The sequence below is a fragment of the Cotesia glomerata genome, linkage group LG1, assembly GCF_020080835.1.
Source record: "Cotesia glomerata isolate CgM1 linkage group LG1, MPM_Cglom_v2.3, whole genome shotgun sequence".
In the NCBI taxonomy this organism is placed as follows: Eukaryota; Metazoa; Arthropoda; class Insecta; order Hymenoptera; family Braconidae; genus Cotesia; species Cotesia glomerata.
In genome coordinates, this window is record NC_058158.1 from 25,622,524 (window position 1) to 25,645,539 (window position 23,016).

Below are 23,016 nucleotides of genomic sequence, written 5' to 3' on the forward strand. Positions count from 1 at the left end.
TACTTTTAGCCAATTTTTTTTTTATTTCTAAGTTGCAGCTAACCCGTGAAACTGTCTAGTGGACCGATCCGAAGGCAAGATTACAGGTCTATTTAAAACATCTCTATTCACAGCGAGTAGTGTCATCCCTAATCGGCAATATTTTCATTTAATTACTTTTAAATTCAAGTTCAACTCTCATCAGTTACATCTTTACTCAATTTTAACTGTATTCAGCTTTAACTTTACTCAGTTACATTTTATATCAGTTACATCTTTTACTCAGATACATGCCCATTCAATGAGAACTGCATTCAAGTTCAACTTTATTCACACCTGAATCTAGGTATTTCTGTTTTACCGACAAGCCATGTTCGTGACAAAAAAATTAAAAAGATAAAATAGTGTTAGTGAGATTTACCTTCGATAACTATTAATAATCTTATATTATAATTTAGTCTACCTTTTGGTATGGTAGAAAAATAATAAAAAGGCAATGATGAAAATGTACGCTAATAAAAATGGAATTGAATTGTACATCATTTTTTTTTTAATCATTAGTGGTAAATTAACGGCTTTTTTAGATCATTAATGGATGAGTAAAAATTGTACTATTAATGTAAAAATAATTGTTTTTTTTTATTTTTAAAAATTAAAAACATGATTTTGTTTTCAACAATAAAAAAATAAACAATAAACATAACTTGTAAAAAATGCAATAAAACGTGCTGGATAAAATTTATATAAGTAGGATAAAACCTTTTCTAAGCGATTAGATTATGCGTATAATTATGGCAGCGTCATGTTAAAATTAGCTTTTGAAGTATTTAAATTCCGAAATATATAATCCTTTTTATTAAATCAAAATAGCAAACGATAAAAAAAATTATTAATTTAGGAAAAACCAAAGTGAATTCATAGATCACACGAAAAAAAATAGGGTCTTTGCATATTTATCATTATTTTTACGACATAAATGATGCATATTGCCGATAGGCGCATGTTGATTAATAAATAAATAAAGAAATCAATAATGACGAGAGTAGTTTAAAATGATAGAGAAAATAAGTGTGGTATAAAAGATTGTTTATTTTTTTAACAAAAAAGAGTACATCATATTTAATTATAATCACAGCCGGTTGTTGCACCCGAACTTCCGTGACACCTTTAAAGCTATTTTTTTAACCTCACATTCATCAATATTCGATTTTATTATCATATAAAGTTAAAATTTCAAAATTAATGAATAAAAGAATGATGTGAAAAAATAAACGTCAAAAATTGTTTTTTCATCAATTTTTATTCTATCTGATTGCACTGACTAAAAAAATTAATGGTGTATACAGTTTTGCAGATTTAATAAATTGTTATTGAATATTCAAAAAAATTTCAGAGAACTATACATTTTTATCTTTTTCATCGTTATTTCTTTCATTTCAAAATGTTCAACTAATTGAATGAAATTTTTTTTTTCATTTTTACAAGTATAATAACTAAAAACTATGGTTAAAATAATATTGATGTTAATAATTTTCCATGGAAAAAAATGTTTTAAACACGTGATAATACAAAACCTTTGAAACATTTCGAATAAAACAAGATAAAAAAGAATAAATAAAAATAAAAAGGTAATGAGTAATTTAAAAACCCTTGACTAAGGCTCAGTTCCAAAGTAAAAAGCAACCTTTGTTATTCAACAATCAAAATAAAAAATAATAATAAAAAAAAAAAAACAAACAAATAAATGTATAACGAATATATTTTTATTCAGTTATATTAAATTATTAAACAACTTTAATTAATTTTTGCTTTTCAAGTAGCCTTCAGTCGAAAGTTTTGAAATGATTGATTTTTAAAAACTCATATAAAATTCATAATAAAGCTCCCAAAATTGATAAACATCAAATGATAGGTGTGTCAAAATAAATCATTTAAATTTAGAATACAAATTTTTGAAAAATACATATTTTCACGTGCAACTGAAATTTAAAAACATATTTTCAAACTTAATAATTTTAAATGATTAAATAATTTATAACTCAACATACTAGTGATTTAATGTGAACAACAATAAAATTTAAATGAATAAAAAATCAATCTCCCTGTACAACTCAAGTAGACGATTTTTTAAATGACAAACAGAATAATTGAGCACGTTTATTATTATAAATCATACATGCATTAACAATAAAAAAAAGGTCGGGTTTATTGACCTAATATTTTTTCTCCGCTATCAACGTAATTGCGTCAAAAAGATAACAAAGAAAAAAATTTTAATAACAAAAAAAAGCGTTTTATCAATATTGTACGTTTCCGGCACTGGTTAGAAGTAAAGGATTGGGTGAGGTTAGTGTTAAAGACGGTAGAGTTCAATGGACGAGAAAGCGTAGCTCGTTACGGCACTGCCACACTGCCATACTGCTATTACTAGCCAGTTACTTCTTTCCTTACTCACCCCTTCTCTTCATCTATTATATCTATGTCTTTTCCTTCTTCTGTGGAGCTGCACTGGTACTCCGTTATAACGGATAGTACTATACAAGGTGTCCCAAAAGTCACGGACGCCATTGTAGCATCTGATGAAAAAAATGATTCTGAGACGAAAAGTCCTTAGCCATTTTTCAATTAACCGCATAGATAATTAATTATTAATTAAAAATAACGTCTCTTTATTTGTTAGAGAGAGAGCGCTAGTGTCCAGTAAAGTATGTGCCAAACAAAGACACAACTAACTGTATGACTAACTAGTTTCTATAGCTAACGTAGTCACACATATTTACTTACACATTCACACGTGCAAGCGTCTTCGTTGGAACGCACTTGACTTGACACTAGTGCTCTTTCTCTAACGCATAAAAGGACGTTATTTGAATTAATAATTAATTATCTATGCGTCTGTTACTTCTGGGACACTCTGTATAGTTCTCAATAGTAAGCCAAAGAGCTACTATATATATGTACGAAAACCACCACCGACTTCATATTCACATGCCGCGATTAGTTTAATATTACATATATGTAATGGATTGCATTCTGTTCCCCGCGATATCAAAACAGGACCATTTTAAATTATCCCTTTATTAAAGTAAAAACAAAGAAAAAAATAAAAAAAAATTCCCCTCTTTTCTCTGTTCTTCATTTCCGGCTTTCATTCTCATTTAACTTTGTTCTCTGTACCACTCTTTATGCTTTTCAATTTAGCTAACTTTTTGTTGCAAACTCAGCCCCAGATTCTTGCCAATCCTCTCTTTATTTTAAATATTTTTTTTTCTTTTGCATCTTTAATTTTAATAATTCAATTGAAACTTTTAGCGATAAATACAGGGTGTCCCAAAATTACTGTAAGAGCTTTTATGGGGGTATAGAGATGGAAATTCTGAATCGAAAGTTCCTGAACGATTTTAAAAAATTTGCATAACAATTTAAATTACAGCTAATTAAAGTAGACCAATGAGAAGGTAGCTAATTGGCGCCTCTAAAATTCGAGAGTAGGGAGGAGTCAGGTCGATAAGCTTAGAGTAAATTTGAACCTATGGTAATGCCTGTTTTATTTTTTGAATCTATGGTAATGCCCATTTTATTTTTTGAGCCAGAAGATGGCAGTAGATTTTCTGTTTGGTCTAGAGGCCCAAAGAATTTTTATTTTCAGTGATTGTCAATGAAAAAATGAGTAGGTATACAGTTAGTATTCCAAAGGAAAGCAGGGATATGATATTTTCCTTTTCTAGGCTTCAGATGAATTTTTTGTCTACTTAGTTACCAACCATAAATAAATTTGAGCTAACAGTTTTACATTTCTAAGCAATTTCACATTGAAAAAATAATAAAAAGAATTAGTGGTGGCTTCAAGAGTCAACCGTTTTTCCGATTTTTAACTTCCCACTAAGAAAATCGAAGATTTTCAAAAATCAGGAAGTGATTGTTTTCACCCCGTTTTGCAAAAATCGAGTTTTCATCAGATCTCGACGTTTGAAGGTCACAGGAAGCTTCCCTGACTATCCCCGCGAGGTTGTCACTATGTCTGTAGGTATGTGTGTGTGTGTGTGTGTGTGTGTGTGTGTGTGTGTGTGTGTGTGTGTGTGTGTGTGTGTGTGTGGGTGACTATGTGACTCGCTTATAACTTTTGAACGACTGAACCGATCGGAACGTACTAAACGGCGTTCTAAAGAGTTCCCTCAAACTTAAATTTCCTGAGAATTTGAACCGATTCGGACCGATAGATTTTGAGAAATTTTGAAAAATCTCAAAAAAAGTCGTTTTTGAAAGTGGTTTTTTTGGAATATCTTTTAAACGGCTCTATCGGTCAACTTCAAAAACTAATCTGCCTTGAAGCTTGAAAAACCACGCCGATCGTCGCTAATCCGGTCAAAATCGGTTGATTCGCTCGAGAGATATCGTGAACGAAAGAAAACCGAAAACAGTGTTTTTTTGACATAACTTCGTCATTTCTTCTCGGGTCGTTTTTGATGATATAGAATAATTTCAGAGCTCAAAAAACCGCGTCGATCGCCGCCAAAAACGTGGAAATCGGTTGATTGGTTCGAGAGATATCCTTGATAAAAAATTTGGAAACAAGTGTTTTTTTAACATAACTCCGACATTTTTTGGAATAACTTTTAAACGGATGCACTGATCAATTTCAAAAACTAATCAGCTATTAGCATGAAAAAATGACGTCGTCAAGCCGGTCAAAATTGGTCAATTCGTTCAAGAAATATCATGAATGAAAGAAAACCAAAAAAAGTGTTTTTTTGGAATTACTCCACCAACCAATTTCCTAGTTTTATCAATTCAAACTTGAAGATTCTTCATGAAACTAAAAAAATTGCGTCAAATAGTGCCAACCGCGTGAAAATTGGTTGATTCATTTAAAAGTTAGTGCGGTTTGAAAATTTAAAAAATATTGTTCTATGATACTTCTATCAGATTTTTGAGCTCGAAGAGCTCAAAATAACACATAAATTATATTTTTGAGCTCGAAGAGCTCAAAAACGTCATTAGTGCAGTTTTATGCACCTAGGTATGGAATTAGCGGGAAGTTGCACGGATGGCCTTCAGGGTCTACCGTTTTTCTAATTTTTTTTTTATCGTTTTATATCCGTTATCTGCATTAACAAAAAAAAACTTTTTTGTAATTTTCAATCCACGCGGTTGATTCTTTTTTTTTAAATTGAGCTGAAAACAATAGCTTTTTAACTTATCTCAACTTTTCGTTTTGAAAATTCGTCATTTTCAAAAGTAGAAAGTTATTGATTTCGATCCAATTTTGAGAATGTGAATTTAAATTAGATCTCTACGTTTGGAGGTCCCAGGAAGCCACCGTTCCTAGTTGGGCGTCCGGCCTTCTGTGGATATGTGTGAGGATGTATGTTTCTATGTGAATAAGAATTTGTCGTATACGATATCTTTACAATGAATAAATCGAATAGGATTCGCGATACGTCGTTTGAAAGTTTTTATAAGGATTTAGATAAAAACAAAAAACAATTTTTCTAAATTTTTCCTAAATAAGTTTTAAAATATTCGAACCATCAATTCAAGTCTTCATAGACAATTTCCTTTTTTCAAAAACTACGTTAAATCATCACAGGGGTCACAAAATATTATTATTGAAACTGGACATCACCAAGATCAGTTAAACACAAGACATACTATTAATGTTATGTAAGATTTTATTAATCTAATAGTACCAGAATATACTAATTTTTATTTAAGCTCTCAAGGAGGTACATATGACGAGGTGGTCTATGAGTATAGTAAAAGTCATTCTATTTTATTACTTTACGTAGCTTTAACACGAGTAACAAGTCTTGAAGGGTTGTTTATATGTAACAGGATAATTTAAGATTTTATCATGGAAGAAGAGTAGATCCATCAGTTTCAAGTTTACAGCAAGAATTTAAAAGATTATCTCTAAACAAACTTACTACATTGCAAGGACTGATCACTGAATTTATAAACTCCAGAAATAAATTAACCATTTATACTTTAAACTGCCAAAGTCTCAGTAAACATACTACTGATTTACAAGATTCTATTTGTCAAAGGAGTAACTTTTTATTACTAACTGAAACATGGCTTCCTGCAGATGAATCAGTTGACTTAACTAATTTTCATTGTATAGCTAAATTTAAGAGACAAAATGTTAGAGCCGCTGGAGTTGCCATTTATAAAAACAACAATACTTCACATATTACTACATTCAACATGGATTTAGTAATTCAAAATGCTACAGAAGTTCATGTCTCCCAAACATCTATTGGCGATATATGTGCTTCACACGTTAAACTAGAAGATGGAAGTGAATTGATGATGATTGTTGTGTACATTTCTCCTAATAAAAAAATAAATGACATCATTTCATTTTTACACAAGAGATTATTTTCGTACAGTCACAGAGGTTCAATAACTTTCAAAACCAATAAAGACAAACTACCATAGATTTTAGCTGGGGATTTCAATGTAAATTTTGCAAAAGATGAATCAACGCCATTAATTAAGTTTCTCCAAGAAGAATTTCAATTGCAAATTAATAACAATCCAAGAGAACCTACCACCAGATATGGAACAACAATAGATGCTGTATTTATTAGATATCTCGATAATGTTATGTCCAATACTTTTGTAACATACTTCAGTTACCATCGACCAATTGTCACAGTAATACCGTCCTCAGAGGCAACATCGAATATAACTATTACCGAAGTCACTGATTAAACGAATTAAGTAGTCACGATTTGAAATAAATTCGTAAATTTTTGTATTTAATGAAAATAAATGTTTATTCAATAAATAGTCATCGTTATCTGGGAAAAAAATCGTAATATTTTATTTTATCATTATGACATATTTAGTTCCTATTACAATCTGTTCTTTTCTGCATATTACTTTTACAAAATAATGTCGATGTTTCACATCTGCCAGGCGTCCCGTGACGGCTCACATTTTTTTTTTTAACTATTTCGATTTTTTTTCACGTTTACATTGCACTTATTAAATTTTTGTAAAATATGGAATTATTCTTCATTAAATGATCTTCACAATAGTATGTAAACTATATTGATTCTGTGAACTAACGAGGCTATAATAGTAAAAAAACTACTACTCCTTTCATAGTCTACCTTAAAAACGTTGTCAAAATATAAATATTCAATTATCTGCGTTATTTTGCGTTTCAATTAATTCAAAATTATTTATATTTACACGAAAATCACTTATTTGAACTAATAATTACATCTTTATAAATTCAAAGTAGGGTCAAATACATTTTACTTTGAAACCTGTTCAACTACTGGGTACTTTACCTTAAGTAGAATTAAGTTAAAATTCACAATTTGAAATTGAAGGTCTATAAAACTGGTTAAACTTAATCATTAAAATAAAATTTACCATGATTATTATTTTATGAATTAGAAGTGGCAAAGAGATTTTTAAATTGCTTAATAAGGTAGTTGCTCTGCGACACCAAACAAAAAATTTTGGCTCACTATCCATGTTATACGTATCGACAGAGCTAAGGTTGCAGGTTAAGTTTTTTTAACGTTGCTATACTTTTCGACTACTATATTCTCCATACACATACACAAACACTACGTAATAATCTTTAATGTACCCTTAATAAAATAAAAAAAAACCCGATTCCCAAATTCCTTTATTTTCCCTGTCAAAAAAATTCCCGAAAATCACCTCTTTTTTTCGATTGTCACAGTGGTGTTCCTACTAGTTGTTCAATAGAATGGTGAAATTCCTTCGATGGAAAAAATTAAAAAAAAAATTGTAATTTTTCCACGTTTCTCCTATGTCACATGTACAAAAAATGTCATTTTCAATTGCAATTATCTCAAGTTAGGTGAAATAAATCGTCTTCAAATTTTAATATCATATGTATTATGGATTTAATTATTTACATTCAAAGTTTCGAGGATTTCTTAAAATATTGCTTTCATAACCGTGCTACCTTAACTCATTGATTGTATAAATTAATGATTCTTATTATAAAAAGTTGATAATTAGATGTAATCTTAGTCAAAACTAATATCGATTTAATATTTTATTGAAGTCACACGTGTCTGATTTATGCGTCATAGACAAATATAATAATACATCTGGAGCTTTATTTAATGAATTTACCTCTTTACGTACCCAATGAATTTCAAAATGTTTATAAATAGTATAAATCAGTTATTGATAAGAGCGGTTTTTTATTTTAAATAATAATTACTTATATCAATCTGTCAATTCTGAATTAGATTTTCGTTCTTATTTTTATCATAATTTTTCGACAATTAGAGAGCAAAAAACATCGCCTTCGCTTTATGCCTTAGCTTATTCGTTATCGTTAAAGTATCGATTGAGTCATCATACCGTAAAGCGGTCTCAAGGATACACCTCATACTAATACTGGAAAACCGAGAGTCAGCCGTGGAAAAGTTTGTACATTTATTAGCCAATCAATGTACATTGTGCATCATCTTTGTTTTACTTTTCTTTGTTGGTTGAAAGTCAACTACTTATTGTTATGCAATAACATGTCCTCAGCGGTGTTATTTCTAAGAATATTAAAAAAAATTTTATTGTATCTTTAATGGTAACCAACGATAGATTATAATTTATATATATATATATATATATATTAGAGTGTTTCAAAAAAACACACTATTTTTTTTTTTTCGAAGAACATTGAAAATTCTTCAGAGTATCCCTAATCAAAGACATTGTGAAAATCTCAGTCTTTAATATTAATGTATAGAGGTGGCTGTAATTAATTTTTTATTTCCATTTAAATAACATAGAAAAAATTTTTTTTACTTTTGAATTTTGCTAGTCAACAACGAAACATTTTATAGCTATGATCGATACATATTCTTGTAGGAAATTTAACGATCTACAAAAATTGTCTGAATGAAAATATGCGTACGGAGAACCATTTCGGAGTTATCAGGCTTCAAACATCGAACTGTTTAAAAAAGTGATAATATTTATTTATAAATACGAAAAATCAACTTAAATCACTCCCGTGTAAAAACAATTTTCTTAGCGGGAAGCTAAAAATTTGTCCTAAAATTGTCATAAGCTTAAGATCCTAAACGTGACACAATTTAGGACATTTTATGACAAATTTATGACACCAATCCGAAATGAAATTTAGATTTTAGAAAAATATTGTGGATATTACTCAGAAAAAAAAATATTGTTAAAAATTACTTTTATGACAATTTTAAGATACTTTCCTAAAAATTTTAGGACACTATTATGAATTTTAGGACAGATTTATGACAATGCTAGGATACTCTTATGACATTTTTATGACAATTTTATGATCTTTTATTTATTTATTTATTTATAGAATAATGAACTCAACAGCTTTAAGCCAATTACAGAGTTTCTTTACAATAATTGCACAAATAATATAGAAACTTGTACATATGTACTACAATACACACACAGTAATAAAATTGTTGACAGCCAATATTTCAGGCGATATATAAAATTAAAGTTACAACAATTATTATATTAATAAATATATTTTACAATAACATCAACAAGTGTTCTTATATTCTTGATCTGAGTCAAGTCTATTTCATTATCATACTCATAAAAAATATTTCCAGCACTCATCAGTCTATATATTGGCGCAGACATTGCAAAATTGGTTCTCACACACGGCAAGTAGAATGGAGAACAAGGTCTATTTGCAGGTATTCTAAACCTAATTCCCTCCAACAGTCTCGCACAGTTAATTTGTCCTGTGATAATTCGCGACAATAACATAGCAGATGCACAAAGACGTCTATCATTCAGAGTTAGCAAATTGAATCTTTTACACATACCACAATAGTCAGAGCCATAGTCCAGGTACATACCATCTATTTTCCAGCAGAGAAACTTTAAAAATTTCTTCTGAATTCTGTCTAATTTATTGCTATAAATTTCATAGTTTGGAGACCATACTACCGATGCGCACTCCATTCTGGCTCGGACTAACGAACAGTACAGCGATTTCATTGTTTTAATAGATTTTAGTAGTCTACATGATCGAATTACAAACCCTAAGGTTTTCCAGGACTGCAACTCAATTTTATCAATATGAAGGCAGAAATTAAACTTAGAGTCTATGACCACTCCAAGATCTACATGCGTCTGGACACGTTTCACCAGAATATTATTTATAGTGTAATTAAAGATTATTGGCGACTTATTTCTAGTAATAGTTAACACTTCATATTTATCATAATTAAGTATCATATCATTATCAGCACATATTTCAGTAAAGTGATCAACAAATTTTTGCAGTCTAGAACAATCTCGGACCGATTCTATACATAAGTAAGACTTATTATCATCAGCAAAAGCTTCAACCATACACTTACAGTCATACAGCTCCAGATCAATAAGTATTACATTAATAAAGATTATAAATAGCAATGGACCCAGGTTTGAGCCCTGTGGAACTCCTGATGTCGATTCATAGATCTCAGAATATATACCCTCATAGATCATCTTATTTCTCCTATTTAATAAATATGACTTCAACAATGCTAGTAAACCCTCAGGAATGCCTAATTCACTCAGCCTACTAATCAAAATCCACACATTTACTTTATCAAATGCTTTAGATAGGTCTGTATAAAAAATATCAACCTGAAACGCATTTTTGAGCGCTTCATGAACATATTCAGAATAACATAGCAAGTTAGTGACAGTAGACTAGTGATTTATAAAATAGGCGTACAATCTAGTATAGATATATACCTCAAAGACCTTGGAAAAAGCACAAAGTATTGATATAGGTCTATAGTTTACAATCAGTGAACTATCACCCGCTTTATGCACCGGACATATTTTTGCTATTTTCCAACATTTCGGAAATTCACCCGTTTTTAAACATATTGTAAAAATGATCGATAGTGGCTCAGCAAATGCACCTGCTAGCGAATTTACAACACAACACGGTATCCCATCAATACCTGCCGACTATTTTTCTGGAAGTTTACCTATAGCTACGATAATGTCATCAGTCAACGGTAGTTCCACAGTTCCCAAACGATCCGTACATACAAAATTTTCGACTTTACTAGGTCTGTCTGAGGCAGGAAGAAAAACAGAGCCAAAATGATCAGCAAAACTATCAGCAATAACAGCTGCATCTATTGTACTTACATTATTAATGTTAAATACTTTAGAGGTTTTACCCTCTCCCCGAAGTTTTTTAATAAAAGTCCAAAACAAAGATGGCTGAGTGTTTAACTCTAGCTCCGAGGATTTAATAAAATCTTCCCGAGCTTTTTTGATATTTTCCTTAACCAACTTACGAAGGTATAGATATTGAGCTAAATGGTACCCCGATTTAGTTCTAATATACTTCAACCTATGCTTCTCTTTCAGCCTCAGATCAGCCTTCGTTTGCATTGAACCATGCCGGATAAATTACATTTTTATTTACATTCTTATGAACTGGGACGAAATCTGAAAAAATAGAATTTATTTTACTATAGAATTCATTACAACTATCATCGACATCATCCAGTAATCGAACCGAGTGCCAGTCAACAGCATTTAATGCCCCACAAATCGCGACTTTATCAAGTTTTTTAAAATTTAATTTACCATGATTACTACTCAAGTGAGTAGTTCTCAATATCTTATTTATGAACAACGATACTAACAACGCAGGATGATAAGAGTCTACCTTGACCAGCGACCATTGAGACTCCATTACTGAACAACTCAAGTTTGCAAATACTAGGTCTAAGCACTTATCATCTTTATTAAATATGATATTATACTGTTTTAAATTAAAATTCGCCTGCCAACTTATTGTCACATTCGTCTTAACGTCCTTACTCCTCTCACAATAACGACTGAAGAATCCTGGTAAGTTGAAGTCTCCAATAACCATAAGATGCCGCTGATGATGATGCGATAGAAACACAGTGAGTTGCTCAAAAAACTGATCAAATAGATCTGATTTAATATCTGGAGTGATATATACCAATACCAGTGTTGTTGATCTCCCTCTACTTGATATAATATTAACACATAGCGCATCAATATCCTCAAAACACCCCGTAATTTTATTAATACAAACTGGTATTACCCTAATGCAGTTCTTGAATGCCATAAGTACACCACCACTCTTTATCTTATTTTATTACTATTCCATTATTAAATGAGAATTACTAGTCATGCACTTTTGGATTTTCCAAACTTATTGAAGTAAAGCTTCTTTAGGCGCGACTAGGGAGTAACTCAGATTTTTTTTCTGACGGAAGTAACGTTTACTATATAGTCTGTGTAGTTTCCGCTATTCAAAAATAATAATTTGGATTGGTCGTAAGTGAATGTTATATACTCCACGCTTCTCGACTTATACGCCAGCTAGTGGCAAATATTATAATCAATTAGGATTATTTATTTCCAATATTTTAAAACGGATCAATTGTGAATAGCAAAGTGAATAAAAATTCAACAGTTTTAAAAAAATTATTTTAAATTGCAAAGTTTTTTGAAAATCTCTAAGCATACTTTTTTATTTATTACTTTTGTAATAAATAAATTATTAATAAAATTTCTGACGATTGCGACATTTTATAAAATTCAATTTGGAAAATCCAAAAGTTCGGGACTCATAATGCTCATTTAATTATGAAATATTAAAAAAAAAAAACATAAGTCGTTCAAAATTAGTTGCCGAAAAAACAGTCGTACTAGGAAAGTAATGCACAGCCGCCCCTGGTGGAGTAAATGTACATAATTTGTATAGATATATCACCATCCATGTAAATTTTACATGGATATATATATATATATATATATATATATATATATATATATAGATATACAGTCTTCTGGCTTTTTTATTTTGTTAATTGTACATGAATGATACTGAATTACCTAACCATTCGCATTCGGTGGCCTACAATTATCCTAAAGAATTAAAAAAAAAAAATTTAACTTAATTGATGCATTTTTTCGCAAGTTATAGTGTTTTCAGAGTTTCATACATGACGGACAGGAAAATTTTTTGACCTATTTTGAGGTTTTTTTCCGTTTCTAGTAAACTAAATCAATTTTTGAAAAGTGTCAAATTAATCTCCATTAAATTATATTGACAATAGTATGCAAAATATCGGTGACCGTCTCTTTTTTCTCATGCAAAAATTTTTCGCGACAACAATTGTCAGTAATAATTTCTTGTACAATATTTTTTCACACAAAAACCATAATAAAAAAGCCATGTTAATGTTTTTTTTTAGAAATAATTGTACTTAATTGTAAATAATTGTGAGAAATTTTTGCTGAGAAATTTTGGCGGGATTAATAAAAGCGGGGAGCCAAATATAATTAAATTATAATGTGATATTTATTATTCAAGTTAAAATTTAATCATTTCAGTGATATATGCCGTCAACGCCAAATAAGTATTACTTCAATCGCGCGTAAAGATTACACGCACACACTTTTTTTTTTTAATATTTATTCGTCGTTTATAGCGTTCCACGAGAAAATAGATTTTACATTAATTTTTTCGGATTTCCTGGCCACGAAGTGTAAATTTGTAGCTTGAAAATTTTATTTATTGACAATTAAGGACACGAATCACTTAGAATTTTGACAAGATTTTTTGTCAGTTTTTGAGGGGGGCGATACATGTAAAATTTTTTAAAAATCAAATTTTTAACTTCCCGCTAAGAAAATTGAAAATTTTCAAAAATCGGGAAGTTATTGTTTTTACCCTGTTTTTCGAAAATCGAGTTTTCATCAGATCTCGACGTTTTGAGGTCCTCGGAAGCTTCCCTAGCCCCCAAGCCGGTCAAAATCGGTTAATTCGTTCGTGAGTTATCGTTGACGAAAGAAATCGAAAAAAAGTGTTTTTTTCGAATTACACCGAAATTTCCGGTCTGATCAATTTGTGTTTGAAAATATATCATAGAATTTGAAAAACTGCGTCGAATGGCGCGAACCGCGTGAAAATCGGTACATTCATTCAAAAGTTATTGCGGTGTGAAAATTAAAAAAATAATGTTTTATTAAACTTTTATCAGACTTTTGAGCTCGGAGAGAAAAAAAATTTTTTTCTGTACTTCAATATATAATAAATGACCCTACAAAATTTCAAAATGGTTCATTCATTCCTATTAAAAAAAATCCTCAGAAAACGGTAAAGATCAAGGCGGTTCATGTATCGCCCCCCTTAAACAATAAATTACTAAATTAAAAAAAATTTTTCATCAAATCGAGTTTCCTTCTTCACAACCTTCATTAACTGTATTATATATTTATTGCACATTCAATGAATTCTATGGATATTTTGATTAAATTTAGCTACACGGAGAGAAATTTATAGGAACATTTCCAAAAATTATTGGAATGGTTTCTATAATAAAATGATCATTATAGGTATCAATCATATGCTCATTATGGGGGAACCATACTCATTGCCATTAAATTTCGTGAAAATTTTAATCGATTCGGTTCGCTAGATTTTGAGAAATCTCAAAAATAAAATTTTCAAAAAATCGTTTTTTTGGAATAACTTCTAAACGGCTTTACCGATCAATTCCAAAAACTTATCAGCTTTTAAGCTTAAAAAACCACGTCGATTGCCACCAGTCCCATCAAAATCGGTTGATTCGTTCGAGAGTTATCGTTGTCGAAAAAATTCTCGGTTCGATTTTCGAAAAGATTTTCGGTTCGATCAGTTTGTGTTCAAAAGTTTATCATAGATTCTGAAAAAGTGCGTGAAATACTGCCGACCGCGTGAAAATAGATTCATTCATTTAGAAATTATTGCAGTTTGAAAATTCAAAAAATACTGTTTTATTAAACTTCTATCAGTCTTTTGAGCTCGAAGAGCTCAAAAGCATACAAAAGCTATTTCTTTGAGCTCGGAGAGCTCAAAATAGAACACAAATTGTATTTTTGAGCTTGAAGAGCTTAGAAACGTCATAAGTGCAATTTCAAGCGTTTAGGTATGGAATTGGCGGGAAGTTGCAGGGATGGCCTTTAGGGTCAACCGTTTTCCAGATTTTTTTTTAGGACTTTTCGTGTACTGAACACAAAAGTAAAAAAACAGTAGTTGACTAATGGAAAATCTTCAGCCAGGAATCCATAAAAAACATTTACGACTTCGAAGGGATTCGATGAATCGTGAATAACATGAATAAGTTTGATATTGCCGAATGCATATCACGTATCGTAGATGTCGAAACAACAAAGCAAAATAAAAAGACAACATAGAGTGCATTCAAAACCTAGAAAATCAATACAATAGAAGCATTTTATATGCAATTAACTTCATAAAATTTAAATAAGAATAAAAATTATAAAATAAAAGTTATAAATTATGCGCTTATTAGTATTTTAATTAATAAATTAGATTAAGCACGTAATCTTAAGTCACTGTTGGTTAATTATATAAACAAAGAGTTGAGTTAAGACAAAACTATTGGCGAGAATGATATCAGGACCTCGATAAATAATCCATATTATTTTATTATTAGACTAATGCAACACGGAAGCTTATTTCATCATCTTCTCAAACTAGATTACAAAGATGAAATAATAGCTATTTTTACATACGTATTTCCATTTTATCCATTCTTTATTAATCTGTTTATTGTCTATAGTTATAACTGTAACCCACTTTTAGCGACTTTTTCATTCCGTTTATCTCAAAAGATAATGTGGAGTAAGAAAAGTATTTAACTAATCAATAAACTTTCTCTGTCTTATTTTTGATAACTTTTATAGTGACAATAAAAATTTCAATAAATAGATTAAAAAAATGATTTCGTACTTGTTGTTGATAGTTTAATTTATCAGAATAGATTTCATTAAAATGATTTATAAGTTTTAGATACAATATTTTTATTTTCTAAGTTTACTGAAAACTACAACAATTTTTTTATTTCGAGGCACTGGAAAACGGATTTTTATAAATTATTTTTAAATCATTAAAATTTAAGTATTTTATGCACATGCATACAACATGATGAAAACTGACAAAAGTTTTCTCTGAGTGACGTTTTATCTTTCGGAGATTATATTTTCAGACCGTCAGATAATACGTAATATGTAGTAGGATATTATATTATAATCCTGAAAGTTATATTTTATTATGAAAGGATTTTACCTAAATGCGTTAATTATAAAGTTAAACTATTTGAAGAGTTTAAAACTAAAAGGATATAATAATAATAATAAAGAAATTGTAAAAGTTTTGGAATTACCTATAAAAAAAAATTGCTGATTTTTTCGGATGCCTCAACATATATATATATGGGGTATTCCATGCCAAATCGACCACTTTTGAACCTTACCCCTTTAGATTTCGCTGAAAATTTTTTACCTTTTTCTACTCGATGAAAGACGTTTTTCAGAATTTTTTCAAATTTTTTTATCCAACCCAAAAAAAGTTATTAAGCTTTCAAAAAAATGGCTCTTTTATTTTCAAATAGCCATAACTCTCTCAAAAATTGACCTTTCGGGACGTTTTTTTTTTTCAAAATTTTTGTTTTTAATTGAATTTTTCGAAAAAATAAATAAAAAAAATTTAACATGATCGCTTCTACGAAATAATCGCGTTTTTTTGTATAAAATCGTTATTTTTCGAAGTTCGTCATTCTCAATTTTTTTTTTTTTTTTTTCAAAAAAAACTTCAATCAATTCTACAATTATCCCCGTGTATCCCAGAGTGGGCCGATTTTTTCTATTTTTTATTTAGTTGAAAAAAAATTTTCAACATTTTAAAAATGCAGAAATTTTTTTTTCATAAATATTATTTATATAACATAATTAATGTAATTATATGATTTTAAGGTATTATATTCTCTATATATTGTCCAAATTTACCATTACAACGATTAAGATTCAAATTTTAATACGTCAATACGATCGATAACCTAGGGCATGATAATTACAGACTTACCTACAGCCAGTTTACTAGAGTATGTTCTAATTTATAAAATATATACGGCTCTTTTATATTGAGATCTAAAACATAACCTATAAATCTTTTGTGCTTCATAGAGTTGAATAAAATATTTTTGCCATTACGTTTGTTAAGTAAAAAAATCTCTAGTTTATGAACATTTTCCTGATCTATTCTTTTTGAGGGTGTTTATTATTTTGATTGTACCAATCTACATTTATTGAGATAATTTGATCTCCACATAATGGCATCAAGTAAACAACGCAGCCGGTGTAAAAATCACGATGCTGTTGCTGTTCATGTTTTCATCAAAATAATTACTGATTATGTAAAAAGTCTTCCTGAACGTTGTAACAAGATTTATTATTTTTCTGATGGGGCTCCTCAACAATTTAAAAACTTTAAAAACTTTGTGAATTTATATTATCATGAAGATGATTTTGATATTCCTGCTGAATGGCATTTTTGCGACTGCCCATGGCAAAGGCCCGTGTGATGGTATTGGTGGCATCCTCAAACGACTTGCAGCAAGAGCAAGTCTCCAACTCGCGGTTGATAAACAAATAACGACACCTGTAGGACTTTTGAATGGACTTCTGATTCGGACAACTTGCCAAATATTATCGTCAACTTTTCACCAGAAGAGGATTATAATACAGCAGTTGATGATTTAAATGAACGATTTTTGAAAACAAAACCAATTGTAGGAACTCAACAACTACACTGTGTAATTCCCGACAAAAATGGTTGTTTGTGCGTTAAAAACTTTTCTAACTCGAATGAATACAGAATTTGTAAAATATTTAAACGCCAAAGAAGAAATTAATAAATAATTTGTTGCATTATTTTTGAGTCATTAAATGTTAACTGCATCAATCATTAATCCTAGTAATTATAATGGTAAATTAGGACAATATATAGAGAATATAATACCTTAAAATCATATAATTACATTAATTATGTTATATAAATAATATTTATGAAAAAAAAAAAAATTTCTGCATTTTTAAAATGTTGAAAATTTTTCAACTAAATAAAAAATAGAAAAAAATCGGCCCAACTTGGGAAAAACGGAGATAAATGTAGAATTGATTGAAGTTTTTTTTGAAAAAAAAAAAAAAAATTGAGAATGACGAACTTCGAAAAATAACGATTTTATACAAAAAAACGCGATTATTTCATAGAAGCGATCATGTTAAATTTTTTATTTATTTTTCGAAAAATTCAATTAAAAACAAAAATTTTGAAAAAAAACGTCCCGAAAGGTCAATTTTTGAGAGAGTTATGGCTATTTGAAAATAAAAGAGCCATTTTTTGAAAGCTTCATAACTTTTTGGGTTGGATAAAAAGTTTGAAAAAATTCTGAAAACCGTCTTTCATCGAGTAGAAAAAGGTAAAAAATTTTCAGCGAGATCGAAAGGGGTAAGGTTGAAAAGTGGTCGATTTGGCATGGAAGACACCATATATATATATATATATATATATATATATATATATATATATATATATATATATGAGTAGATATCTACATATAGACATGACCGATAAAAATAATGATGAAATATCAAGTAAACAACATTAAAATATTTTATTGTCTTAAAACTGCTGATCAAATTAAAAACAAGAGTGATAATTATCAAAAGCTCTTTGAGCTCAAATAAAGAATCTTAGTAAAATAAATTATTCGAATAAAATACAGTCGGTGTAGTATTTATTAAATGAATGTGACTATTATTGTGCGCATGACTCACGTATTTGAGTATTTTAGCATTATTAAATTAAAAAACATATTTAAAGTATTTGAATCGATACATAATACAAAAAACAAAAAAAATTACAATAACCGATATTATTCAGTTTTGATTTATTCAATACTTGGTATTAATTTATATTAATTCTAGGCGTATTTACAATCTACCGACAACACTTCTAACATAATACATGATATAAAACAGAAATGCCTTCCTTGCGGTCGCGTGTCCATGAAAATATGTGCAGGTGCACATATGATGCTGTGCACGTTTGCAGAAGTACAAGTTTAGATTCAATTAGTTGCTAAGCAGTTAAATGTTTATTTTTTAATCTCAATTGTCTCTCTTTTTGTTTTTTTTCCTTCTTGCAAGCCATTTCCGGAAACGTTTACTCAGTACAAATAATCGCAAGATCAAATCAGACTACTTTACGGTTTTTTATTAAAAACTTGAAGGTTTCATCTAATAATTTGTACCTATTGTTTCCATTCAACAAATAAAGTGCCCGCTGAAATATATTTTGAAAAGTCTGAAATTAGCTGATCTCATCGCGTTAGATATGTTAGGATCACACTTTAACAAGACTAAATTTATATTTTGATGAGTTTTAACACACAAATTAGTGTCGAGGACGATGTTACATTTTTATGAATATAAAATTACCAATGTGATCAGCTATTAATTGCACATCGATTAAAATGGATAACATCATTATTATTGTCAGTATCTTAAAAAAAAAAAAAAAAAAAAAAAAACGACATTGATAAGTATTAAAAATAAAGATACAACACAAGAAAATTTATTTGATAAATTAGCTCAAGAAAATATGAATATGATAACATTTAATGTCCCTGAAACGTTGAAGGTGCCAATGACAATCTCAAAGATAAGATTATATAATACAGCAGATACAGAGACGAGATCTCTATTCCCCTTCTGCTGGCTCGACCTCGACTCGTTAAGTGGGGGAATCAGAGTAACTAAATGACTGCACTAGTGAAAATTACGTATCGTAGCAACAACGGGATCAGCATCAGTGTACTGGGAAAAAGAGATCGTTGCAGATGTTACCAAGAAACAAAGGCTAAAATGCCGATTGGATAGACATAGAGAGCGAAAAAATAGAGATAAAAAAAGAAACTTAGGTATGGGACAAAGCGATCGAGCTGGCACCACTCTGTCTGCTGAAATCGTCGCTGCTGCCTGCCGTTTAATTTGTAATAGTCGCTGCCAACTGTCCACACTGACTAACCTCATACTTTTAAATACCTCATACGCAGTACATCGAATTAAACATGCGACTAGACACGATTAAAGAAATGCGGTTTTGAATTCGCCATGCTCGTTTTTAAACTCTAAACTTTATTTACATTAGTAATGAACTAGTGAATCATTAAAGCTGATTGTGAATTTTCTAGCTGAAGCTAAAGAAATTTGCATCAAAGACAACTATCTGTTGAAGAACGAAAATAATCGAGCATTGATTTCGTGTCGTGTCAATCAATAACACCAGCATGATAGTTAGGGTGATGGTAATGGTCTCTTGGTTTATCAGAAGAGGAGAATCATCCCGGAAATGAGAGGCCGGCTTCGAGTATCCGCTTGACACCCTAACGATAAATGGTCGACCGAGATGAAAGCGAATAATAAACAGCCTTGGTAATGCCGGAGATTCGTAAATTAAAGATTACACTCAACGTTTAATTCGCGGGCAAGATTTATCAATAAAGTACAACATTTATCGCTTTAAATAATGATAATATTAACTATAAATATTAAAATAAATTTCGAATGTTTGGAAAAATTTGAAATCTAAATTCTTACACGCTGAGAAATTTATGGTTATGATTATCATCAAACGATGGTAAAATTTCAAATTTTGGCATGATGGTGATAATTGCCATCAATATTATAAGATTTACAATATTGATATTAATATTGACAATACAAGATAGTAATAGTTATCATCATCGATGGAAAGAAATCTGGAAAACGGTTGACCTTGCATATCATCCTTGGAACTTCCCGCTATGTAGAAATGCTTGAAAAATTGCCTATTCCGGTTTTGAGCTCTTCAAGCTCAAAAACATAACTTTTATTCTTTTTCGAGCTCGAAATTCTAGTGGTTGTTGAGAACATACTTTTATTAAAAGTTATAATTGCGATATCTTCCGAACTAATCAATCGTTTTTGATGGGACTTACAGCATTCGACGCAGTTTTTTAAGCAAAAAAAAAAATAATTTGTTTCCTACCAAACGATTCAACCTAAAATTTTGAAGTTATGTTGGGAGCAGTTTTTGGAATTGATCGACACATTAGTTTAAAAGTAATAAGGAGCTTACACTCACAGACATCCTCGTAGGAATAGTCAGAATAATTTCCTAGGACTTCGAAACGTGGAGATCTAATGAGAACTCAATGTTCGAAAACCGGGGTGAAACCAATAACCTTTTGATTTTTTGAAAATAATTGATTTTCGTAGCAGGAAGTTATAAATACAGAAACCAATTGTCAAATTGTTTGGGCGTAGCATTTGTATTTATAATTAAGTGCTTCAGTCTTCTAAGATTTTTAAGAAGCGCGAAATTATTTAAAATAACTTTTTAAAAAATTATTGAAATTTTGTTTCAATTTTCTGAGACAAAATCTCATTCCGATGTTACAGTCATCGAGACCTGTTATTTGAGTACCCACGTGATTTTTTTTATTGCACGCTTCATAGCGCGAAGCGCGTGAGGTTGTGCTTTATACCCGTTAAGGTTAAGCAATTTTATGATCTTCAAATGTCTCTATCAGAACCATATTGCATTTATATAATCATATAAGTAGATGTACACCGAGAAAACACTTAAATTAAACCATCTTATAATTTCTAAAATCATTTAATGTTGCGATTTTGAAAAAAAAAACATTTCGAAAAAAATTTTTTTGCTCGACGGGCAGAAAGCGTCAACTTTCGGCCCGCTGCGCTAAACGAAAGTGCCGCTTCCTGCCTTCGCCGAGCAAAAAAATAGTATACACTCCACGGGAAGTAGATAAGAAAGCCTCAGATCACATGTTTGTCAACCTCGGCTTCGCCTCGGCCGACAATTACATGTGATCTGAGACATTTCTTACTTTACTTCCCTAGGTGTGTAATATACTATTCCGTAGACGTCCTGATGTCACCCATGTTTTGTATGTACCAACGATTACTCTCGAACAAATTGATATTTCGAGACCGGGTTTTTTTCATTAGTTTAAGAATTTAATGAACTAGTGCCGTATTTCATATCATTAGCCTAGTTTACGTATTTTTTTTCTAAATTAAATTTTTATTCAAATTCACTACGATACACACGTACAAAAACAAACGAACTTTTCTTATTTCTCTCATGTGAAAACTACGGCGCCACTTGATCAAGCTAGATTTTTTTAGACTGCGTACGCATATGACAAGAAAAACGGGTGCCGATATTAAAAAAAAATAAAAAATACTCTGTAAGAAATTACTTAATTGTAATTTTTTTTTTTTTAATCAATTACACAATTTATTTTTTTTCTAAAAAAATGAATGAGCGTTGTGACGCGTGCACTTTTGGATTTTCCAAACTTTATTTTTATTATTTTGTGGAAATTAAATTTTCAGAATTTATTCATTCATTAAAGTTTTTAAGTTATTATGGAAAATCTTGTAAAAATTTGATTTTAATATAAATTTTTGAAGGAATCTACCTAAAGGACTATTTGAAAACAATATTGAAGTCTTTAAATACACGATGGTAACCATTAAAATCATAATGGTAACTGGTAATATCGTGATAATAATCATTACAATCGTGGTGGTAACTATTACTCTCATGATGGTAATCATTAGTTTTGTAATGGTAATAGTTATTATGCAAGATTTTAATTAATAACAAAAATGAATAATATTTAAATTATCATGGGGAATAGTAATCATTAAAAATGAATGATGGTAATCATTATCATAAATTTCTTAGCGTGTAGTAAACTAATAAAGTTATGAAAAAATTACATGAAACTTTTTTTAAAATAAAATTTGATTGTCTGTAACAATAAATATTTGGAATTTTATATTTTATAAGTATTTCAAGTTGAGGAGTCATAACGAAAAAATTTTTTATCGAATTTAACTATGATTTGAAAATTTTAAATCTTCATCTTCAAGTTTCTTAGTTGTATAACCAATTAAGGAATTATTTTTTATTTCTCTGAAACTTTAGTAAGTTCAAACCTAAGTTAAAATTTTCATAATAATCAAATTTTACAATAAAGTTCATTTTCCCAAAATATATTTGTAAAATTTTTGGGAACCGATAATAGTAAAATACATTTGTAACAATTTATT

General features: G+C 29.8%; 1 protein-coding gene across 2 annotated transcripts in view; it reads right to left on the reverse strand.

The window, feature by feature from the left end:
• LOC123271793 (sestrin-3) overlaps window positions 1-23,016 on the reverse strand; it is a 131,909-nt gene that overhangs the window by 25,486 nt on the left and 83,407 nt on the right. The gene's annotated exons all lie outside the window — the stretch shown is intronic.